At 43.2% G+C, this 21,559-nt stretch overlaps 1 protein-coding gene across 7 annotated transcripts in view; it reads right to left on the bottom strand.

The window, feature by feature from the left end:
* The window catches only part of KCNC2 (potassium voltage-gated channel subfamily C member 2), a 133,792-nt gene extending 127,143 nt beyond the window's left edge, over window positions 1–6,649 (bottom strand). The window contains exons 1-2 of one of the 7 annotated variants that reach the window (XM_060777448.2): window positions 6,398–6,649; window positions 6,065–6,236 (exon numbers count right to left, since the gene is read on the bottom strand). The gene's annotated coding sequence lies outside the window, so the exon portion shown is untranslated. Of the gene's footprint in view, window positions 1–5,424; window positions 5,548–5,587; window positions 5,744–6,064; window positions 6,237–6,397 lie in introns of those variants that run through there. The other 6 variants (XM_060777446.2, XM_060777442.2, XM_067469098.1 and 3 more) reach the window with 6 other exon arrangements.
* Window positions 6,650–21,559: the final 14,910 nt, after the last annotated feature.

Raw genomic sequence — 21,559 nt, forward strand, 5'->3', positions numbered from 1 at the left:
TTCCTTCTCTCTTTCCTTCCTCCTTCTCTCCCTTCTTTACCTCCTTTTTCCCTCCCCCCTTCCCTTCAACTATTTCTCTTACCTTCCTTCCCTTTTGTCTTTCCTTCTCTCTTTCCCTCCTCCTTCCCTCCCTCCCTTCCTTACCTCAATTTCTCCCTCCTTCCTTCTCTTTTAACCTTCTTTTCTTCCATTTCCTCCCTCCTTCCCGCTCTCCCTCCTTCCTTCCTTCCCTTTTGTCCTTCCTTCCCTTTTGTCTTTCCTTCCTTCTTTCTTTCCTTCCTCCTTCTCTCCTTTCCTTACCTCCCTTTCTCCCTTCCTCCTTCCTTCCCTTTCACCCTTTCCTCCTTCCTTCCTTCCTTCTTTCCCTTTCCTCCCTCCTTCCCTCTCTCCCCTTCGCCTTCCTTTCTTTTTTCTTTCCTTCTTTCTTTCCTTCCTCCTTCTCTCCTTTCCTTACCTCCCTTTCTCCCTTCCTCCTTCCTTCCCTTTCACCCTTTCCTCCTTCCTTCCTTCCTTCTTTCCCTTTCCTCCCTCCTTCCCTCTCTCCCCTTCGCCTTCCTTTCTTTTTTCTTTCCTTCTCTCTTTCCTTCCTCCTTCTCTCCCTCACTTCCTTACCTTCCTTTCTCCCTCCCCCCTTCCTTCCCTTTCAACCTTCCTTCCCTTTCCTCCCACCTTCCCTCTCTCTCTTTCTCTTTCCTTCCCTGTAGTCTTTCCTTCCTTCTCTCTTTCCTTCCTCCTTCTCTCCTTTCCTCCCTTCATTACCTCCCTTTCTCCCTCCCTCCTTCCTTCCCTTTCACCCTTTTGTCCTTCCTTCCATCCTTCTATTCCTCTCTCCTTCCCTCTCTCACTTTTCCTTCCTTCCTTCCTTCTCTCTTTCCTCCCTTCTTCTCTCCTTTCCACCCTTCATTACCTCCCTTTCTCCCTCCTTCCTTCCCTTTCAGACTTTTGTCCTTCCTTCCATCCTTCTATTCCTCTCTCCTTCCCTCTCTCACTTTCTCCTTCATTCCTTCTCTCTTTCCTTCCTCCTTCTCTCCTTTCCTCTCTTCATTACCTCCCTTTCTCCCTCCCTCCCTCTTTCCTTCCCTTTCACCCTTCTTCCTTTCCTTTCACCCTTTTGTCCTTCCTTTCATCCTTCTATTCCTCCCTCCCTTCCTTCCTTCTCTTTTTCCTTCCTCCTTGCCTCATGGGGGGTATTTAGCTGGGAGAAAAGATGGCTGAGAGGGAATATGAAAAGATTTAAAGGGGTGTCCCATTGAGGAAGAGGAGAAGGAAAACTGGCTTTCTGTTGGTCTAGAGACCAGAGCAGAAGGGAGCAATTGTTTCAAATGACCAGGAAAGAGATTCAACTGAAAAGATTAGGAAGAACTTCCTGGCGAGTGGCATAGGCTGCATGGGAATGTGGTGGAGTCTCCTTCTCTGGAGGCTTTTCCGCAGAGGCTGTATATTGGAAGTGCTTTGATTATGCCTCCCTTGGGGGTCTCTTCCAGTGCTAGGATTCTATATCAGGAGAAGGCAATACGAGGTCTAATGGATACAGTTTTCCCCTGCCATCCACCATCATCCTAACCAAGGCCAACCCTTTTGGGATCCAAATGATTCTGTCTTTCCTTCACTTTCTGCTTCCAAAAGAGAAGAGGAAGGAGAGGAAAGGGCAGGGAGGGGGTTTGGGGAGAGCCCCCTCCCTCCCAGGCCACCCACCATGCGTCCCCCAAGTTAGAAAGTTTGCCCATGCCAGTTTTAGAGGGAGGAAAAAGGAGAGGGGTGCAGGAAGGGGGCTAAGGAGAGAGCAGAGTTAGGGCTTGACTGCTACTGCGCCCATCCTCTTCATCCTATGTTTTCAATCTATGAGTTATTTCTCCCACCATGAACATTCCACAAGGCAACCCCTAGTTTCTAACAATCCTGACAACCTCTGAGGATGCCTGCCATAGATGCAGGTAAAACGTCAGGAGAGAATGCTTCTGGAACACGGCCATACAGCCTGGAAAACTCACAGCAACCCATGGCCCTTTTGCTTTCTCTGTGTCGGGTCTCAGTTAACCAGAACTCTCAAGCAACTGGCAAACCAATGAAACAACTAACAGTTGCTGTGAGTTTTCCATGCTGTATGGCCATGTTCCAGAAGCATTCTCTCCTGACCTTTCGCCCCACATCTATAGCAGGCATCCTCAGAGGTTGAGGGGTTTCTATTTAAACAGCCAGTTATGAAAATGAAAATTGCTTCAGGGCATTGGTTGATTCACAGAGATTATTCAGGACTTGATCTTTGAGACTGGCAGTGTTTTGACTCCTTTTCAATTTCACCTAGGAATACACCTGGGAGTTGAAGTCCAAAACACCTGGGGGAGCAGAGTTTGAGAAACACTGGTTTATACTGTAGCTTTTTCCAGCTTCTGGCAACTCCGTCACAGGATTTTATTGGCAATATTCTTTCAAAGGATGCATTGCCAGTGTCTTCCTCTGAGGTCAAGAGAATATGACTTGTGTTGTCGAAGGCTTTCATGATCAGAATCACTGGGTTGCTATCAGTTTTTCAGAACATGTATGGCCATGTTCCAGAAGTATTCTCTCCTGACATTGCACCCACATCTATGGCAGACATCCTTAGAGGTTATGAGATCTTTTGGAAACTAGGCAAGTGAGGTTTATATATCTGTGGAATGATGTCCAGGGTAGGAGAAAGAACACTTGTCTGCTTGAGGCAGGTGTGAATGTTGCAATTGGCCAGCTTGATTAGCATTTAATGGCCTTGCAGCTTCAAAGCCTGGCTGCTATTTATTTATTTATCGTGCCAGAAGCAAACTGAAAGTTCAGTTGCAATGTATTTAAAAACACAAAGTTAAAAACATGGCATTATATTAAATATTTTTGACCAATAGCTGCCCATTTGGAATGCCTCTGATGTTGCTATAAGAAGGTCCTCCATTGTGCATGTGGCAGGGTCCAGGTTGCATTGCAATAGGTGGTCTTCTGCTTCCTGCCTAGGGGAATCCTTTGTTAGGAGGTGTTATCTGGTCCTGATAGTTTCCTGTCTGGAATTCCCCTGCTTTTTTAGTATTGCTCTTTATTTACTTTTATGATTTTTTAATATTAGTAGCCAGATTTTGTTCATTTTCAAGGGAACCACTGACCACATAAGGAAGCTGATGAAGAAACACAACCTACACAATCTACAGACCCACTAAGAAAATCCAATAAATGCTAATTTCAGCAAAGGACAAGAGGGATCCTCTCATCTCTGCAGGAGTCTACCATATACCATGCAGCTGTGGACAAGTTGGGGACCACCCAACGCAGTGCCCAAACACAAATCAAGGAACATGAAAGACACTGCAGACTAACTCAACTTGAGAGGTCAGCCATAGCAGAGGCTCTAATGAACCAACCTGAACACAACATATTATCTGAGAACTACCATGTCAGATTACACAGAGAAGCCTTTTAAATCCACAAGCATATGGACAATTTCAACAGAAAAGAGGACATAATGAAAATGAACCAATCTGGCTACCAATATTATTTTTAAAAACTCTAAAATCAGGAGAGTAAATAAAGAGCAACACTCTGAAAGCAGGGGAATTCCAGACAAGAAACAACCAGGGCCAACTAATACCTCCTCACAAAGAATTCCTCCAGGCAGGAAGCAGCCAGGCTTTGAATCTGCAAAGCCATTCAGTGCTAATCAAGGTGGCCAATTGCAACATTTACACCTGCCTCAAGCAGACTAGAGTTCTTCTCCTACCCTGGACATCATTCCACAGATATATAAACCTCTGGGTTGTTGTGAGTTTTCTGGGCTGTTTGGTCATGTTCCTGAAGCATTCTCTCCTGACGTTTCACCTGTATCTATGGCAGGCATCCTCGGAGGTTGTGAGGTCTGTTGGAAACCAGGAAAATGGGGTTCATATTTCTGTGGTATGTCCAAGGTGGCAGACAGAATTCTTCTCTGTTTGAGGTAGGTGTGAATGCTTCAATTGGCCACCTTGATTCCCTCACTTGCCTAGTTTCCAGCTGACCTTACAACCTCTGAGGATGCCTGCCATAGATGCAGGTGAAACGACAGGAGAGAATGCTTCAGGAACATGGCCACACAGCCCAGAAAATTCACAGCAGCCCAGAGCTTTATATATCTGTGGAATGTGGTCGAAACGTCAGGAAAGATCCTTATGGGACATGGCCAGGCCCGTAGCCAGGATTTCGTTTGGGGGGGGGGGGGGGCTGAATTTTTTTCAGGGGGGGGGGGGTTGGGGGGAATGAGTTTCGGGGGGGGAGTCTGAGTGAAGGAGGGTCTACCCTAGCAAACCTTTTGTACCATTACCCCAATACCCCCATGCATATGGGATATATTGAGTATGGTGATCAGATCATGATATGAATAAACATAACAGTTTAAATAATGCACCAGTAAGGCCTTTTCGCGAACCACCATCATAATTTCGGGGGGGGGGTGAAGCCCCTCAAGCCCCCCCCCCCCCCCCCCGACTACATGCCTGGACATGGCCATACAGCTCGGAAAACTCACAGCAACCCATGCCCCCTTTGCTATGTCTGCTCTCAGTTAACCGGAACTCTCAAGCAACCAGTAAACAAACAGAACAACTAATATTGTCAATAAAACCAATTTTTTGCTGTGAAACGATGATACATGAAGTTCTTTTATCTTTCTTCATCTTAATTTGCTGTTAATGACTGTATTTCAGTATTAATATCAAGGCAATAAAAGGTAAAGGTAAAGGTTGTCCCCTGACATTAAGTCCAGTCGTGTCCGATTCTGGGGGTTGATGCTCATCTCCATTTCTCAGCTGAAGAGACGGCGTTGTCCATAGACACCTCCAAGGTCATGTGGCCGGCATGACTGCATGGAGCGCCGTCACCTTCCTGCCAGAGCGGTACCTATTGATCTACTCACATTTGCATGCTTTCAAACTGCTAGGTTGGCAGAAGCTGGCGCTGACAGCGGAAGATCAGGCCACTCCCTGGATTCCAACCTGCGACCTTTCGATCAACAAGCTCAGCAGAAAAGCGGCAATACATATAGTATAATATTACATCGGGCCATTTTGACAGGCGCTCTCAAGCAACCAGAAACGACCAATTCCTATGGTGCCGGTTAACTGAGAGTATACTCGAGGTGTGAAGAGAGACGGGGTGATGATGATGATGATGATGGTGATGCTGATGTCTTCAAGGAAGACCAAGCCCAGGGGAAGGAGAAAGAAAGCCCAACTCCCTAATATCCTGGGGCGGGGGGGGGGGGGGTCACCGCCTTGGTAAACTTTCTAGCCAGCTCTGTTGCTGTTGTGTTCTCCCTCTTGTTCCCTTCCGCGCTTCTCTTGACATCCAATCCACCTTTGGGCGAAACGTCAGGAGAGAATGCTTCTGGAACATGGCCATAGACCCTGGAAAACTCACAGCAATCTAACCCACCTGTTTTTCTCACCTCAAACGCGGAGCCCTCGGGTTTCCCCTCAGTCGGAGTTCCTGCCTCGCAGGAGCAGAGCGGGGGACCCAGAGCTGTGCCAAGGCAATCCTCTCCCTTCCCTTCCCCTTCCCCTTCCCTTCCCTCCTTGGAGACCGTCTTTTGCCTTACTATCCGGGGGCTTCGGTTTCCGCCTCATCCTTCCATCTCCTCGCCCTTCCTCCTCCTCTTCCTCCTCCTCTTCCTCCTCCTGCTCTGTGCTTCTTCTCCTCCTCCTCTCGAGACAAGACCTGAGGCGTCAAAGCGCCATCGCTTCGCTTTTATAGACCCCCCTCCCTTCTTCTTCTTCTTCCTCCTCCTCTTCTCCCCGCCTAGTCACCTTCCTCCTCCTCCTTTCCTCCCTTTGGCATCCTTTCCTTCAAGTTGGCAGCACCCACAACCCAAGGATCAAAGGGGTCTGCCTTCTCCCTCAGGGTCATGGACGACAAGAAAAACCTCTCCCCAAAAACCCACGCCCTGTCTCCTCTCCAGCCTCCCTTTACCTGGGAGAGGGGTTTCTATGGAGGGAGGGAGGATGACTAAAAGAATGGGGATTGAGGGGATTCTGCCCGCCTCCATCCCCTAGACCCCATCGTTCACCCCCCATACCTTGGTGGAAGGAGAGCGGCTCCAGGTCCGTGGATCTCAACTTGTTGGGGCGAGGGGCTGGCTGGCCTCCTTCCTCGCTGCCCTCTTCAGGTGGCCCTCTCCTCGCCCTTGGCAGCCAGCGCCCGAAGACTAAGGAGCCTCCCTCTCCTCCACCTGCTGCTAGGAAACCTCCCTTTTGTCATCAGGAGGGAGAGAGAGAGAGAGAAAGAGAGAGATGAGACGCGCGGGCATCGCAGCAGAGACAAACCATCACCCAAACATGGGGAGGGGAGAACGGAGGGAGGGAGGAGAAGGGAAGGAAAAGAGGCAGCGTCGTGGAAGTCATGGACTCACAACATCGCACCGAGGACTCTGGTCTAAACCAGGAGCCAGCTCCCATTCGGATCCAAGGTGAAAAGGTCCCCGCTTTTTCCTTTGGGAAGCGGCGAGGAGGGAGCTGTCCCTTTCAGCACCACTTCCTCAGCACTCTGTGTCTCCACCGAGGCGGCCACGGGAGACCCTCACTAGTCACACTCACATACACACAGGCGGGATCTTTCAGGTGGGCGGCTGTCTTGAAGAGAATCCGCACCCCCACAAACATAGACAATACACATGGGATGTGTTGTTGAAGGCACATCCTTCCACAACACATCGGATCTTTTAGGTTTGTGTGTGTGTCAGGAGTGACTTGACTTAAGTCACTTCTGGTGTGAGAGAATTGGCCACATTTACGGCAGGCATCCTCAGAGGTTGAGGGGTCTGTTGGAAACGAGGACAAGTGAGATTTATATATCTGTGGAATGATGTCCAGGGTGGGAGAAAGACCTGATTGATTCAAGTGTGAATGTTGCAATTAGTCACCTTGATTAGCATTGAATGGACTTGCAGCTTCAATGCCTGGCTGCTATTCATTTATTTATGGTGTCAGAAGCGAACTGAAGGTACAGGTGTAATGTATTTAAAAGCACAAAGTTAAAAACTTGGAATTATACAAAATATACTTTGAGCATAAGGTGGCCACTTGGAGTGCCTCTGATGTTGCTATAAGAAGGTCCTCCGTTGTGCATGTGGCAGGACTCAGGTTGCATTGTGATAGGTGTTCTGCTGCTTCCTGCCTTGGAGAATCCTTTGTTGGGATGTGTTAGCTGGCCCTGATTTATTCAGGTCTGGAATTCCCCTGCTTTTTGAGTGTTGCTCTTTATTTACTATCTTAATTTAGTGGGTTTTATTAAAAAATACTGGTAACCAGATTTTGTTCATTTTTCAAAGGAACTACTGACCACATATGAAAGCTGATGAATGAACACAATTTACAGACCCTTTAAGAAAATCTAATAAATGCTACATTGAGCAAAGGAGAAGAAGGATCCCCTCGCCTTTGCAGAAGTCTAATGTATACTATGCAGCCGTGGACAAGTCTACCTAGGGACCACCCAAAGCAGCAATGCCCAAACACGAATCAAGGTACATGAGAATTGGCCTTCTGCAAGGACATTGCCCAGGGGATGTCCAGATGTTTTGATGTCTTAGCCATCTTTGTGAGAGGCTTCTCTCATGTTCCCACATGAGGAGCTGAAGCTGACAGAGGGAGGTCATCTGTTAATCCGATCTGTCAGTCTGCATGCACAAGGGTTTAACCTATTGCATCACTGGGGGGCCCATCTTTTAGGTGGGCGATTGTATTTGAAAGCAGTCCAGGAGAAACCCTCCTATCCCCAACTCTCCCTGGAGAAAGGCGCCTTTTTTGCTCCCCATCTTTCCTCCTTTATAATTCCAAGAGCCTTGGGAGCTTGGGGAGATGTTTTATCTCACATTTCCTTTCAGGTGAGGAACTATGCAAGGAAGAGCAATGGCAGACACAGAGATGGGGAAGGAGTCAGACAGAGCTTGACCCTTCTTGATGGAGCTGTCACTTCAGCACCACTTTTTCAGCAATCTAGTCATTGACCTGGCAACAGGAGACACCTTGATGCACCTACAGAAAGGATCTTTAGATGGCAATTGCCTTTAGGAGCAATCCATGTACACACACACATTTCCAACTCACCCTTGAGAGAGAGAGAGATCTTTACTCCCCATCTTCTCTCCTATTCAAGTTCATTTCATTCCAAATGCCTTTGAAATTCAGAGAGTTGTTTATCAAGTCTGTAAGTGACATTTCCCTTGTTGTTCTTGTTTATCTATTCAGTCGTTTCTGACTCTTTGTGATCTCATGGACTAGCCCACTCCAGAGCTCCCTGTCAGCCGTTACCACCCCCACATCCTTCAAGGTCAAGCCAATCACATCAAGGATAGCATCCATTCATCTTGCCCTTGGTCAGCCCCTCGTCCTTTTTTCTTCCATTTTCCCCAGCACCATTATCTTCTCCAAGCTTTCCTGTACTTCATCTTTGCCTCCAATATCCTTCCCTCCAGTGAGCAGTTGGGCTTTATTTCCTGGAGTATGGACTGGTTTGATCTTCTTGTGGTCTAAGGCACTCTCAGAATTTTCCTCCAGCACCACAGTTCAAAAGCATCTATCTTTCTTCACTCAGCCTTCCTTATGGTCCAGCTCTCACAGCCATAGGTTGCTACGGTGAATACCTTTGCTTTAACAATGCGGATCTTTATTGCTAGTGTAATGTCTCTACTTTTCACTATTTTATCGAGATTGGTCATTGCTCTCCTCCCAAGAAATAATCATCTGATTTCCTGGCTGCAGCCTGTCTGCAGTAACCTTTGTGCCTAGAAATACAAAATCTGTCACTTCCTTCACATTTTCTCCCTCTATTGCCAGTTATCACTCAATCTGATTGCTATAATCTTGGTTTTTTATGTTTAACTGCAACCCAGCATTTGCACTTTCTTCTTTCACCTTGATTAGAAGGCTTCTCAGCTTTCAGCCATCAAAGTGATATCATCAGCATATCCAAGGTTGTTAATTTTCTTCCAGCAATTTTAACTCCAGATTTGGATTCATCAAGCCCCACACGTTGCATGATATGTTCTGCATACAAGTTGAATAGGTTGGGTGAGAGTATACAGCCCTGCCATACTACTTTCCCAATTTTGAACCATGTTGTTCCGTGGACTGTTCTTATTGTTGCTAGTTGGTTGTTATACAGATTCCTCAGGAGACAGACAAGGTGACTTGGTATCTCCATGCCCAAGCATGTAGCCGGGGGGGGGGGGGGGGCTTGAGGGGCTTCAGCCCCCCCCCCCCCGAAATTCTCATGGTGGTTCGCGAAAAGGCCTTACTGGTGCATTATTTAAATTGTTATGTTTATTCATATCATGATCTGATCACCATACTCAATATATCCCATATGCATGGGGGTATTGGGGTAATGATACAAAAGGTTTGCTAGGGTAGACCCTCTTTCACTCAGACTCACCCCCCCCCCCGAAACTCAGCCCCCCCCCGAACCCCTCCCCCTGAAAAAAACTCAGCCCCCCCTCCCCCCAAAATCGAAATACTGGCTACGGGCCTGCCCATGCCATAAAGAACTTGCCACAATTTATTATGATCTACACAGTCAAAGGCTTTAGAATAGTCAATAAAACAGAAATAGGTGTTTTTCTCAAACTCCCTACCTTTCTCCTACATTTCCTTACAGGTGAGGAACTGAGAACCTTGGCATGTGATGTACAGGTGCCAAGGAAAGGCAATGGCAGATACAGAAATACAGCAGCAGTTAGATGGAGTCCTTTTCATTCCTTCTGGATTTTTGTTTCTATTCTATGGCTCACACATAAGAATACTTTCAGCCCTCCCTATCCACAGATTCTGAGCTTAACCCATCTTCATAATGTTTTCCCTTCAATGGCACTTTTAAAGCATTCCAGTCATTAACATGGTAACCGGGACCCCACACACGGGACCTTTATGTGGGTGATTGCCTTTAAGAGCAGTCTGCATTCCCACATCCATTCCCAGCTCGCCCTTGAAAGAAGCATCTTTGCTCCCCATTATTCCTCCTTTATTTATAAAGTTGTGTATTCAGTATAGATGGCTCTCTGAGTCACATGGAATGTTTTCATTATCTGTTTCTATTTGGAAGTAGGTGGTTTCTCTAAGGTAGTTAAAGAGACACTCCAAGCAATCTTGCTAGCCACACAACCAGGAGATAACAACGCAGGCTCCTTGGCTTGGAAATGGAGAAGGAGACCTCCCTGAGAGCCAGAGATGAGCAACACTTCCATAAGCTGGAAATGAAAAGGAGTTGCCTCTGCCTTTGTTTGTGTTTGTCTGTCTACAATCTGTATATGATTGTAAAGGCATTGAATGTTTGCCTATGTCAGTAAATGCTGTAATCTGCTCTGAGTCCACTAGGGGAGAAGGGCGGAATATAAATAAAGTGTATTATTATTATTTCTTTTCACTTCAAGAGCCTCTGGTCCTGGAAGAGTTGTTTCTCTCACCTGTAAGTGGTATTTCCCTACAGCTGAGGAACTGAGCCTACAGCACCAGGCACCAGGGCCCTTTTCACTCCCCACGGCTCTGTTTCTATCCCATGGCTCACACATGAGAATACAGTCAGCCCTCCCTATCCACGGATTCTGTACCCACCATTTCAACCACCCATAGCTTGAAAATATTTTTTTCAAGTTTTGCCATTGTATATTAGGGACACCATCTTACTATGCTGTTGTCTATAATGTCACTTGAGCATCAACAGATTCAAGTTTCCAAAGGGTGTCTCAGAACCACACCCCATGGATATCATGATTCTACTGTAGTCCTAAACTGTTCCAACTTAATCTCTGGGAGCTCAATAGGAGCTGGAGAACATCATCCAATGTTGATTTGTTCCTTAGCGCTCAAGAATTACACTAGAAAAGCAACTAGATTTGATTGCTGCCTGTGTATATGTATCTTCAAGATCCCAATTAACTTTTGTTAACCCCATGGATGTCACAGGGTTAACACTCAGAGGTGGTTTTGCCAGTTCCTATCTCTGAAATATAGCCTACAGCACCTGGTATTCATTGGTGGTCTTCCATTCAAGCACTACAGCCCTTTAAAAAGAAAAATAGTTCTAAATCTGAGATCTAGAAAATGGGTAGGCAATATGTTTTGGTTCATGCAGCTCTATATATAGATATAACCCTAAAGACACTTACACTTGCCCATCTCACTCCTACCATTTTCCTTGGGGGCAAAAAGGCCGCCATGAGAACAAGGATGAGCAGAGAAGTGACCAAGTTTGGCAGTGACACATACTTATTTAGGGTAATGTGAATATAAACTCTGGTCTTTAGGGTAGTGAAAAGTATTTAGAGTAGTGAGAACAAACATGTATGTTCTCATAAATTGTGAAGGTTCTTTCCAAATTGGGAAAATGAACATTAAAATAGGAAATGAGATGTAATGTAAGCGTGTAGAAAGTGATTCATATTGGGACCAAAACAACCCCAGTTTCACACATGTGGGATCTGAGATGACAGTGACTGACTAAGAATTTTGAAGTTGTGGTAGAAAGCTCCATGAAAACATTAAAGAACTGTGTGACTACTCTTTATTTTTATTTTTATTTTTGGCTTCTTTTAAAGTAAAATTTTACCACATTGGGCTTAGAAAAGAAATAAAAAGTAACACTGACATGATTATATTGAAAACAACCAGCATGATGTAGTGGTTTGAATGTTGAACTACGACTAAAAGAGACCTGGTGTTGAATACCATGGAAACCCACTGGGTAACCTTGGGCAAGTGATACTCTCTGAATCTCAAAGGAAGGCAATAGCAAATGTCATCTGAATAAATCTCATCAAGGAGTCTCTAAGGTCACATCACCTTAAAACAGAGCTATAAACAAAGAACAAAAATAAAGATAGCAGGTAAGAAAAATACAAATCCATAGTGCAACTACATCTGGATTACTATGGATATCATATTTTAAAACGGAAAGGTAGGACAAAAGTAGGAAAGGGCAGCTGAAATGATCAGGGACTGAAGTAAGTTCCCTGTGAAGGAAGGCTATTTGGGATATTTACCAAAAGAAAAAAAAGAAAAAGAAACACACACCCCTCTCTTTCTTTCTTTCTTTCTTTCTTTCTTTTCTTTTTTTTTCTTTTTTGCAGAGCACATTTAGAAGTTGGAATGGTTACAGTTGCCTTGCAGACTTCCCATAAGCAACTTGTTTTTTATTATTCGAACAAAATGTTTCCCTGTGTAGATCTTACAACGGTTCCAGCAGATTCTTACATATAGATGTCTTTATACCAGTAAAAGTTACTGCCTAGAGAAGTGATGTTTCTTAAAGTTTTGTTCTAAGGGTCAGGAAGGCAGAGGAGACTGAAAAGACTGTCATTCTTAATCAAAAGGCATGCATGTGAGGGCTATCCAGAAAGTAAGGTTAAAAGACTTTTTTAAAATACAAAGAATGAAACTTACATGGATTGTAGTATAGGTATTACATTCTTTTTCCACATAATCACCATTCAGTTCAATACAGTTTGTCATCCATGGGACTAGTTTTTTTTTATGCCTGTGTCATTGAAGTTTCCCTCCACCTATTTCAGCCAGTTCGTCACTTCGATTTTCACCTCGTAGGCATAGAAAAGTGTTTTCCACCAAGGTTTTCCTTCAATTTAGTGAACATATGATAGTCACTGGACGAGAGATCAGGGCTGTGGGAGGGGTGGCCTAAAACATCCCATCCAAATTAAGTCAACAACCCTTGTGTTGCATGAGCAGTGTGCAGACTTGCATTGTCTTGAAGGAGACAGACTCCCGCCATCAGTATCCCACAATGTTTGTTTTGGATGGCACTGTGAAGTTTCTTCATGGTCTCACAATATATTCCAAACCCATTTTCTCACATGCTGTCTTGGCATCACATCCTCTCCATAAACTGAAATGATTTCACGATGAATCACAGTGGCCTTCATGCCCTTAGCATTTAGGTAGCATATGAAAGTGCAAACTTTGCACTTGAAGGGCAATGGAATGAGGATGCCTATCTCTAACCTTCACCACAATGCCAGTCAATGAGTTACTGATGATTGGCACAGCTCGTTTGCTTCTGCTGTCTTTCTGCTACAAAGCAGTGATACCAACTTCCCCCAGAAAAATTCCTCACAAGAACTACGTGCCTTGTAACCTTACTTTCTGGATAACCCTTGTAGCTCAACCAGAAGCCTGATGTCCCCTCTGAGTATACTTCAGAATACCTTCACCAGTCTGGCGCAATTCAGTTATATTGAGCTATCCCACCATATCCAACTAGTTAGAAGAGCCTTAGATTAGGAAATGCTGCCTAAGAACATCAACTACTCACTGTTAGCTTCTATTATTAAAAATAAGATTTTAATGTCACCAAAAGCACATAGATAAGATTTTGGAAACAAACATAAATTTCCATTGAGTAAATGTAAACACACCTGTAAGATGCCTACACACCTGGTTACTCTGAAATATCCAGAATGCCTGTATGCACAGGATTTTCATAGGGCTGGGAATTGTGTGGGCCCCTAGAAGCTGTTGGCCTTCACCTCCCAGAAACTCTAGCCAACATACCTTAGGATGGAAATTGCTATGGTTGTGGTTGAACATTTGCTGGGCCACACAGTTCCTATTACTGGTCTCAAGCTATAGGTTTGCACTGCAAAAATTGTTGTTGTTGTGTACATCAAATGTGTGTACAAGTTCTTAGTGCTTCCAGTATACTTGAAATCTACATCTTCTGCCAGTGCCCCCGCTCCATCTCAACTGCCACTGCTCTTTTCTTAAAGGGAGAAAAGTGGCTGTATCTGCTGGACTTAATCTCCTTTCACACTGTCATGCGCTTTTTCATTTGTATAATTAGAGTATAAACTTGAGAGCAAAGAATTAGGAAGGCTTGGGAGGTGGGCTTTTACATGTAAAGCTCCAGATAGTAATGGCATTATATGTATAATCATAATCTCTTACAAATGCTAGGCACAAATAATGTCAGTTATTCATCAGATATATGTGGTATAGTGAACTAACATGGTACAGTGGTTTGGGTGTTGGACTAGAATGTGGGTTCCAATTTTTATTCAGCCAAGGAAACATATAAGGTGCTCTTAGGCAAATTGTATTCTGGGTTGTTATGAGTTTTCCGGGTTGTGTGGTCATGTTCCAGAAGCATTCTCTCCTGACATTTTGCCCACCTATATGGCAGGCATCCTCAGAAGTTGAGGGGTCTGTTGGAAACTAGGCAAGTGAGATGTATATATCTGTGAAATGTTCAGGGTAAGAGAAAGAACTCTTGTCTGCTAGGCTTTGAAGCTGCAAGGCCATTCAATACTAATCAAGGTGGCCAATTGCAACATTCACACTTGCCTCAAACAGACAAGAGTTCTTTCTCCCATCATGGACATTCCACAGATGGAAATTGCCTAGTTTCCAACAAACCCCAAAACCTCTGAAGATGCCTGCCATAGATGTGGGTGAAACATTAGGAGAGAGTGGTTCTGGAATATGGCAATACAGCCCAGAAAACTCACAGCAACCTAGTGATTCTCGCCATTAAAGCCTTCGACAACACAAGTCATATTCTCTGCACCTCAGAAGAAGACACTGGCAGTATACGCTTCAAATGCATTTTGCCAATAAAATCCTGTGATAGGGTTGCCAGAAGCTGGAAAAAAGCTATAGTATAAGCCAGTGTTTCTCAAACTCTGCTCCCCCAAGTGTTTTGGACTTCAGCTCCCAGATATTTTCCTAGGTGAAACTGAAAAGGAGTCAAAACACTGCTTGTCTCAAAGATCAAGCCCTGAATAATCTCTGTGAATCAACCAATGCCCTCAAAGCTGTTTTCATAACAGGCTGGTTTTTTGTTTTGGGGTTTTTTGTTTGGGTCAGGAGCGACTTGAGAAACTGCAAGTCACTAATGGTGTGAGAAAATTTGCCATCTACAACGACGTTGCCCAGGGGGCGCCCATATGTTTGATGTTTTCCCATCCTGTGGGAGGCTTCTCTCGTGATCCCACATGGGAAGCTAGAGCTCAACAGTCAGGAGCTTAACCCACTCCCTGGATTCGAACCATCAACCTTTCAGTCAACCAGTTCAGTTTGCACAAGGGTTTAATTGAATGTGCCACCGGGATCTCCTTAAGTGGCTGTTTAAATAGAAACATTTCTGACTATATTTTTCATAGTGAGAATAATTTCTGGTTATCTTCAGACACACAAACCTAATAATAGTAAAGTGCAAAATATTTAGATGCAATTGATTTTTTTATTATTAGAAATACTTCCACACTCATTTTCTCCCAATTTCTTCTAATGGGTTAAATTATTACATATATGTTTACACATACACAACTCTTAACCAACATGAACTGTTTTTTTACCGGCTAGTGGTTTTATAACTGATGATTTGTGAGAGTCTGTTGGAACGGACAGACCTTTTTCAAACAATATCCCCTTCAAAAGAATTTTGAAAGGCACACATCTTGCATTATCAAAAAGCAAAGGCAAGAAAAGCATTTGAACAGTACAGAGGCAGTTTCCTCTTGGGAGACAAAGGAATACTTCCTGCAAAGCTTTTTTTCAGATCCCTGACCACTTAATGAAAAAGGATGTTTGAGAAAGTGCAAAACCACTGGCAACTTCTATGAACAAATAGCAAAAAGGAGCACACAGAATGGGGTAAAAATGGCTTCTTGTGACATTGTGATTTATTGAGAGGGAGGTAGTCACTCTTTGTTTACTGTATTTAGATTTCTTTCTAGATAAAGTTTCAACCACAACACACACAACTACCATTTTGAAGCTATTACAACAAAACCTGATATAGGGTAGTTAAAATGACACAATTGTTACTGGAAATGTAATAATGGGCCAAAGAGTATTATTTCAATGGGTTCCCTGAATCATTTTAACTATGCAATAAACCTCTGTTTTTGAGTCAAGGTTCAATTATTTTTCTTCCTCAGTTTGCTTGTTATTCTGATACCTATTTGTGTTAGCATTTTAACAACAAAAATCACTTGTGCTGTTTTTCTACAATTGGTTACCCCTGAGATTCAATAACATTAAACTTTAGATATTAAATGTGACTCTTACCTCTAATGGAGGCTATTTATGCTTTGCAATGTCTGATTGACATTCAGAAAAGAACATGATAAGGACCCGCATTTCTACTGAGAGGATACATTAAATTATTACAGAGGTTTCCTATTAGTGAAGCCTAGCCAATGGGGAATGCTGACAACTGAAGTAATAGAGAGAAATACAAATATATGCTAAAATATTAGCCAAGTGAAAAAGTACTTTCATTGTTGAAAGAATGGATAATGTGCATTAATGCCTAATACATGCATTAGATGCAGTATCAAACAAGAACTTAGTCAAGAACAGTGGATGAGCAAAGTAGAAAGATAAACATACAGCTAGAGGGAGAAAGGTTTCACTTGTTACAAAAGACTTGTGGGCATTAAAGGGACTGAAAAGGCAGGGTGAAAATCTGATTATTATTATTATTATTATTATTATTATTATTATTATTATTATTATTATATTTGTACCCTGCCCCCTCTCCCCAAATGGATTCAGGGCAGCTTAAAACAATCAACAGATACAGAAAGTAATATAATCAATAGACAATAAACAACAACAAACAATTATCAGTTCATACAATTAAAATGACACACTAGTATAAACCTTAATAAATAACAGTTTAAAAGCTATTTGCCCTCTAAAACCAATATAAATGTTTATACCAGTCAGTTTCTGTTATCAAGATACCCAGGATTATAATTAACATTCTAATAGTCATTCAAGTCCTGTCCGATAATTAGATAATACTCTACCCAGTGGTTCTCAACCTGTGGGTCCCCAGATGTTTTGGTCTTCAACTCCCAGAAATCCTAACAGCTGGTAAACTGGCTGGGATTTCTGGAAGTTGTAAGCCAAAATACCTGGGGGCCCACAGGTTCAGAACCACTGCTCTAGCCATTATCAAAAGCCTGCTTAAATAGCCAGATTTTAATCTCCTTCCTGAAGGTTAGAAGATTGGGTGCTTGGCTTATTTCCTTGGGGAGAACATTCCAGAATCGGGGGCCACTACCAAGAAGGCCCTCTCCCTCATCCAGAAAAGATCCCTAAAAGTCCAGCAAAGGCTCCCAATTTCTCAACTTTTAAGAGAAATTGGCCAGAAAACAGACCACAGATTATCAAAAACCACAAAAACATGGGATTCTCTTCCCCACCAAACACACTCTTCCACACTTTCCCAACTGTAACAAACTGGCAAAAAACAACTAGTTTTAGACCAAATTTCAGAAATGGAAATAATATTGCACAGGGAGAGATGGATGATGAAAAGCTCAGCCTAAGAAATACCGGCTGAAATCTTTATACAGGAGGGGTCTTTTATTTTATCATCCCACCCAAGACATAAAACAGTCAGGAAGGGGGCAGGCTGCTAGCCTTTGCAAACACACCAGTCGAGAATAAAAGATCGTTTAACTCTTCTTCCACCTTTTGTGACTTCTTGAGTTGAATGTGAGATATTGAAAAAGAGGCTTTGTTTTAAAATGAAACAGTAACTCTGTTTATTTGTAGCATTTTTGAGGCAAGAGCGTAATGGTTACAAAGGTATACATGCTTTCATTCAATCTTTTCCTTTTCTCCAAAAGGACTGTTACATTACTACATAAAAACAGATTTTGAACTATCTTCAGCCTATTCCTCTGACTAATTTTCCAGTAGCTTTCCAGCTAACGTGGTCCCTGACCCTAGCTTACTAACTCACTCCCCAGAATGTTCAGTTAGGCGTCTCCAAATGTCATCCTTGACTCTCCCACCTTTCAAATCTTGACACCCTCTCATTTGCATCCAGCCAATCATGTTGCTCTCATACAAATAGCTTCTACACTGATGCTGTGACTCCCTGAGAACCACAAAATGGCTGCTCACATGCCAGCCCTTTAAGGTAGGTCATGTCCCAACCTTCTAAGGTGAGTCAGAATTGTTACAGGAAGAGAAGTCACAGGGGAAATAGTACTATACCCCTTGGTAGTTGTCTAACGCAAGTTTAGGGTAATTGCAAGGTTCTATTTTACAAGAATAAAATATGAGATATAAAAGTAAGTAAATAAGAGTATATAAGAGGAGTAAATCTTATTGCCCTCTTTGACATTTGTTCTCAGTGTGTGCAATAAAAGACTAGGCTGAGCCCCCCCCCCCCCCCCCACACACACACACACACACAAAACAGGACAGTGGGATGCTACCACTATATATTATACATTTCTTTGCTACCACCAATTATTTACTATTAAGGTTTCTTTTGCTGCCACCATTTATTGTTCCATAGGCCTCCTCCTTCAACTGAATGCCCAAGAAGACACGCAAACTCTTCAGGTGAGATGAAACAAGAATATGCTGGTTTTTTGTACTTGAACAGTAAAGATGTGTAGTGGTTTCAATAAACTGTCAGGCCTTACTTTTACAGAGAATGGTTTTATATCTTGAGTTTCTTAAAAACAATGTTCCACACTCAGGAATACAAACAAGTTGTTCTAAACCTTTTGCATCCTCTTTCTACACCAGTACTCAAACACTATAGAGCAGTGGTTCTCAACCTGTGGGTCCCCAGGTGTTTTGGCCTACAACTCCCAGAAATCCCAGTCAGTTTACCAGCTGTTGGGATTTCTGGGAGTTGAAGGCCAAGAACATCTGGGGACCCCAGGTTGAGAACCACTGCTATAGAGGCTCACTAATACTTCTCCTTCTCCCTGAAGGCTTTAATTACTTTCCTCAAAGAGGTAGCTCTCTAATTAGCAGTTCCGAAACTCTTCCTTCCTTCCTCTTCAAATCTCCTAACTCTTCCAACTCCAAACTGGAAACTATGTCTGCCTTAGCTTCTTTTTTCCCTCTGGCTCTGCCCATCTCTGGTTGCTAAGCTATGAAGCTGCCTGATCTCTCCTCCCCCTTGCTCTCCTTAGCTTTCCAAGCCAGGCCTGTTACTGCCTGTACACCAGCCTTGTAAGGTAGGCTAATCTGTTACAGTGTGCATGCCAAAAAAAGTGGGGGAAGGATGTGTTAACCCTGCATCCAGGCAAAGATATAACAACACTTATCACTTAGGGTGCATCTCTGCTGTAGAATTAAAGCAGTTTGGCACTATTTCAACTGTCATGAATCAATGCTATGGAACAATGGACTTCTATGAGGTATTTAGGTTTCTCTGTCAAAGAGTGCTGGGGCATTGAGCCATGGTGATAATAATGATGGAGGAGGAGGAGGAGGAGGAGGAGGAGGAGGAGGAGGAGGAGGAGGAGGAAAAAGAAGAAAGGTGGGGTAGGAAGAAATGTATTACCCACCTCACCTTATGACTCGAAGTGCAATACAACATGGTTTTAAAAGAGAAATAAAACACATGATTATTTATATATATATGTATGTGCTGGTTAAAATTCATGATAAAATGTAGATTAAAATAGTATCAAACTTAATTCTACAAATGCACACTGAATTTTAAAAAAACTGTCTCACATGTTAGCCCTATGTTAGTGGTTCCCAACCTGTGGTCCCCAAGATCTAAAACAGGGGTCTTCAAACTAAGGCCCAGGGACCAAATACGGCCCTCCAAGGTCATTTACCCGGCCCTCACTCAGGGTCAACCTAAGTCTGAAACGGCTTGAAAGCACACAACAACAACAACAACAATCTTATCTCATCAGCCAAAAGCAGATCCAAACTTCCTATTGAAATACTACTAAGTTTATATTTGTTAAAATTGTTCTTCATTTTAATTATTGTATTGTTTTTAAGTGTTTTTTTTTTTTGCAGTACAAATAAGTTATGTGCAGTGTGCATAGGAATTCATTCATATATTTTTTTCAAATTATAATCCAGCCCTCCAACAATTTGAAGAACTGTGACCTGGCCCTCCGTTTAAAAAGTTTGTGGACCCTGATCTAAAATATGGTCCGCAGCCTCACCGTTACTACACTGTTGCAATGAGAGTGACTGGTCTCACAAGACCCTCTTATAGTACCAGGGCAATGGGGATGTCGGGTGGGGAGAGGCTACCCACGAAATGTGTGACAACAAGCCTCCTGACTGCTGCTTCTCCTCCTCCTCCCTCCCCAGCAGAGCTGTTTCCTGTGGCACCTGGAAGTGGGGTTGCCTTGATGCCTTTGTTTTTAGGCCTGTTCTTGGGGTTATTTGGGGTGCTGATTCAGAAAATTGCATTGGATAGACCACATCAGCTCTAGGTCATTAAATATGGTTTTCTCTGGGTGAGCAGATGGTGACTACGGGATGGCATATGTTCTGTATCAAAAACTAAAGCTGATGTGGTCTATCCAATGCAGTTTTCTGAATCAGCACCCCAAATAACCAAACCGAATCTAAAGTTGACCAAAAACTGATTTGTAGACTTTTTGGTACTAATGTTGGGGGTGGTCTCTCATCAAAGTGGTCCCTGGTCAAGTGGTGCCCCCCCCCCCCAAAAAAAAGAGAACCACTGCTCAATGTGTATGGAGGGAGAAGGGAATGTAGGGTTGGAGAGTGTTCAATAGTCTAGGACTTATTGCCCTCTTTGACATTTGTTCTCAGTGTCAAGCAGTGTCAAATCCAATCCTACTTGCTCTTTGGCCTTGGCTTCTGGTGCCCAGATTTCTGTTGAATTCTAGACAGCTGACCATTCTCCAAGAGGTAGGGCAAGGGGCCAGGAGGCAATGCAGGAGAATAATCCAGGCAAAAATAAATAATGGATCAGCGATGCATCAATGCTCAGGTAGACTTTGTTGTTCTCATACTCCTTCCCGAATAGGGGAACCTAACAATCAAAGTGTACTTTACTGTGAGATTGCAGTTACACAATTCAATCAAAACTAAAATGAAACTCCAATTTTCTAGCTAGTGAAATTATCTGCAGACAGCCACATTCGGTGACAAATCAAAAGCTGATACAAAGCTTGCAGTAACTGACGATTTGGTCACTAATGCTGTCTTATTATCTCCAGTGTGTTAACATTAACTTGACATTTAAGTATGAAGAAACATTAGAATATCCAACCTAAAATAATGTGTTTCATTTATTGTTCTTGCAGTTCACAGTAGGCCATCACTTACGCAAGCACCAATTTAAAATGAGGGAAAATGCATGTCTTTGACTCACTGTTCCAGACTACCCATGAGTAAATAATGTGATGAGAGAGAATTTGTAGTACCTTTCATTTCCTGAAAGTAACACTTATTCTCAACCAGAGTGGTGGTGGTGACAAAAACTGTACTCATAAGAGAATGTGAATGTATGACTCAGTATGCTGTCTTGAAACTGAGGAAGGCATTCCCTACAACAGAAGCTAGTACAGGTGATCTAGTCAGAATAATTCTGACTTAATTCCTGCCTTGTCCCTTAACCTAGAAAAAAAAATACATATATCGACCTGCACTTTACCAGAGAACAAGCCAGAGTGTGACCAGTATAGCCAGACTGGGAATCAAAGGACAGATTAAGAGGAAATTAAGAGGAGACAGAATTTGAAGAAAACACAGGTTGAAGGAAGATCTGGCAAAAGTAAGTAGGATTCACATTGTCCTGT

Source organism: Anolis sagrei, chromosome 5 (assembly GCF_037176765.1).
Source record: "Anolis sagrei isolate rAnoSag1 chromosome 5, rAnoSag1.mat, whole genome shotgun sequence".
Taxonomy (NCBI): domain Eukaryota; kingdom Metazoa; phylum Chordata; class Lepidosauria; order Squamata; family Dactyloidae; genus Anolis; species Anolis sagrei.